At 35.1% G+C, this 3,601-nt stretch overlaps 1 pseudogene; it reads left to right on the forward strand.

Moving 5' to 3' along the window:
• The first annotated feature begins 907 nt into the window (after positions 1–907).
• LOC107789936 (small heat shock protein, chloroplastic-like) lies at positions 908–2,445 on the forward strand (annotated as a pseudogene).
• Positions 2,446–3,601: the final 1,156 nt, after the last annotated feature.

The following is a 3,601-nucleotide window of genomic DNA, read 5'->3' on the forward strand; positions in this document are numbered from 1 at the left end:
GATTCTACCAAGATCGACCGGTGTTTCCTCGTTACCGAGCACTGCATTATTGTTCCTGCCATGGTGGCCGGATTCTGTGTCTATGTTTAGAGGGACAGACTGTGGGTTTGACATTTCGATCCTGACCTGAAATCAGAAACACTTCAAAGAACAAGTATAAAATGGGGTGTGCTATGATGATTCGTATCAAATTACCGTTATTATCCTTAGCCCCACGGTGGGCGCCAAACTGTTTACCCTCAAAATCGGATAACAATTGAATTTGTTAGTGGCTTAAAGGATATGCGGATTAACTTGATTCTGAACGATAAATTAGAGTGCAATTGAAATAAATAACGATAAATTAACTGCAAACCACACGGATTGAGTAATTTTGGCCTAGGAAAGCTGACCACCCTTGAGTCGAATGTACTTTGATTGACACCAAGATAACAAAGAAATAAGAATTTAGAGAATAATGGTAATGTATTGCTTATGAGTGTATGTTACAATGTCTTTCATGAATTGTGAGGCCCCTTTATATATTAGGGGAACCTACTTTTAAGGTATTATCCTATTATTCCATAAAAGGTAAAAAGGTCTTTGATTTGTTGACCGTTGGTCCCTTTTTTGGTGTGTTCCGTGATTTTCGCCGTAATGCCCGGTTAGTTACGGAAATTTCGGACCCCTGTCGGATAAGCTGGCAATATATTCCTTGAGACCGTTATGACCGGGACCGGTTATGACCTCGATAAGCTCGAGGGCAAGTCTGGTGCTTCCGATGGCAATTCGGTAAGGCAGGAACCGATCTTCGGGATTTTATCACCATCTCTCGATCCCAAATTATCGTATTAGATGCTCGGTCAAATCCTGAGTTCGATATTATCCGTATACAATTTGCAACTGAAGTTTCAAAGATAACAACAACATGGCTCACTGCTTATCAAGATTTTCAATTTCTCAACCTTTTCCATTTTCAGTTAACAATCTAGAACTTTCATACTACTCTGTTCCAATATCAAGTAGAGGTGGAAATAACAAAGTGAAGGCCATGTCAGTTGATGAAAGACACAATCTTGAAAACTTGCAAAGACAGAACAATCACCAATAACCCAGAAAGAGATCACCCCAATTGGCCCCTGTTGGTAAGATTCAAAACATTCCCTTTTGTACATATATATATATTTTTAATTATTATCTACTGTGTGTTTTTTGTGTTTTGTTTTGTTTTGTGCACGATGTCAAAGTGCTTGATGATGGATAGAGGTTGCATATCTGCGACTTGAGTCAAATTTGGACACGTCAAAATAAGTAAAATTTAAAAATGAGTTATAACTTAACTTGTTTAAAATTTGCTTGTGTTATAATGAGTGAAGTGACATATCATAACATGACACAACATCCCTTTTTTCCAAGAAAAATATGGAAGTTGTATTTGTCTTAATTTATGAGCATAAGTTCTTCCAAAAATTTACATTCTCAATGTTGATTTTGTATGTCTAAGGTGGGATTGCATTTTGACTTACTGAGTTGTACTATTTTGGCAAACTCAATAGTTTGATAGGTCATCTCGATCTCAAGCCGTTGGGTCAAATAAGTAACCGAATCACAAATTCAATCCGTCTAAACTTGGTGAATTGGTTGAGTTATTAAAATAATATGGGTTCAATTTATCGTATTCTTTTCATTTTTGAGCCATTTTTCCTAACATTCGTACATTTAGTTACCTTGAATACAGGGGCGGATCTAGCTTATAAGTCAGTAGATTTTTGCTCCTATCATGTATGTGTGCTAAAAAATGTATTAAACAAATAAAAATAATAAATTTTGAATGGAATAAATTAAATTGGATGAGGTAAAATTTCAAACTCATTCAAATCTTGTATCCGGCTCTAGCTAAACATGTACCAAAATGGCATACATTACGTACCTTTCTCAAATTTATTATCTGAATAGTTTGTTTTTTACCTTTCTTGAATATTTGTGACAGGGTTGTGGGATAGGTTCCCAACAGCAAGGACAGTGCAGCAAATGATGGACAGACCCTTTTGCTTTAAATGGGAATTGGGTTGCAGAAGAAGATGCTGGGTACAGAAGAGGAAGGAGATAAAGGAAATTGAAGGAGAATACAAAATGTGATTTGATATGCCAGGCATGACCAAAGAGGATGTGAAGGTTTAGGTGCAAGAGAAAATGTTGGTTGTGAAAGCTGAGAAAGTGGCCAAGAAGAATAGTGAGGATGAATGGTCTGCTAAGAGCTATGGAAAGTATAGTACAAGAATTGCATTGCCTGAGAATGTTGACTTTGACAAGATTAAGGCTGAGGTTAAAGATGGTGTCTTGTACATTACTATACCAAACGCTGGTAGTAATCCCAAGATTTTTCACATTAATGTTGCATTAACAATTTTGATTTTTGGTTTCTATTGTCTTTTAATTTTAGTCATGGACACTTCTGTTGTATAACTTCACTTTCTTATTCAAGAACTTCAACTACTTAGCCTCTCATTTTTTACTTTAGTATCAAATGTATTTCAAACTTTTTGGACTGAATGAATTTACACGCTCAGGGACAGTGAATTCATATAATTGATTTAACTTGTTTGCAATTGAAAAAAGTTATTTTTGTTGTACTAAGTACACCTGAAAATTGCTTTGCCTACACAAGCATATTACTTTTTGTCTATGGAAAAAGAAAAGACGGGGTGGGGGGAGTGAATCCTGCAATTGATTGTGGTCATTTCTGAAAAATAACTTGATCCCTTATGTCAAAATTCCATTAATGGCTTCATCATGCTACAAATAGAATTACTCATAACTGGAAATACGGTTCGACAATTTATCACGCTCAACTCTAATCCTGAAAAATAAGTAGTCGCTGTAAATATAATCCGGTTTAAGAGTTTAGATTAGAATCCCACAAAGAAATAAGGCTTGGCTTCGTTCAAATAATTCCTAGTTATAAAGATTGTAATATTTATGTTAAATAAATAAATTAACTAACAAATACTGAAAATAGTAAAATTATCAACTAACGAGGATGAAATAGGAGACAAGATTAAGGATACCTAAAGTTATGATTTTTTCAATGGTCGGAATTCTTTCCACTACATCTTCTATATTTAACTGAGTATTGTCTACTGATCGTAAATAATTTAGGTGTTGTAATTATCTCGAGAAGCAACTATAATAATTTACTAGATATATTCTCTCGAAATACGCTAGCTGGAACTATTTTACAGTTCATGTTTCGTCACGCCGAGGCTTTGTTATTGATTAAGAGGCATGTCGGTCTTTGTACTTTTCAAAAGTAGGAGTGGAAATATGCTTACATGGTTTTAGTATTATGCATCTGGTGGTGAAGTTGGATTCAGCTTTAGTAGGCTTAAGTTGATATTTACAATCGGCAATATTTTTTTTTTCTCTTGTATTTGTTGAGTTTTTGAGTTCAGGCAGTGCTTTGTTGTTGGAGGATATGAAAATCCTACTGGCATCTCTACTGTTAGTGTGGCTCCCCAAAGTTGGAGTGAATTCATCTTTATCTCTGGCTCACAGTCTTTTACCATTTGATGAGGAAGAAAAATATTATGGAGAGAAAGGTGAGGAAGAAAAAAATTACAGA

The sequence above is a fragment of the Nicotiana tabacum genome, chromosome 15, assembly GCF_000715075.1.
Source record: "Nicotiana tabacum cultivar K326 chromosome 15, ASM71507v2, whole genome shotgun sequence".
In the NCBI taxonomy this organism is placed as follows: domain Eukaryota; kingdom Viridiplantae; phylum Streptophyta; class Magnoliopsida; order Solanales; family Solanaceae; genus Nicotiana; species Nicotiana tabacum.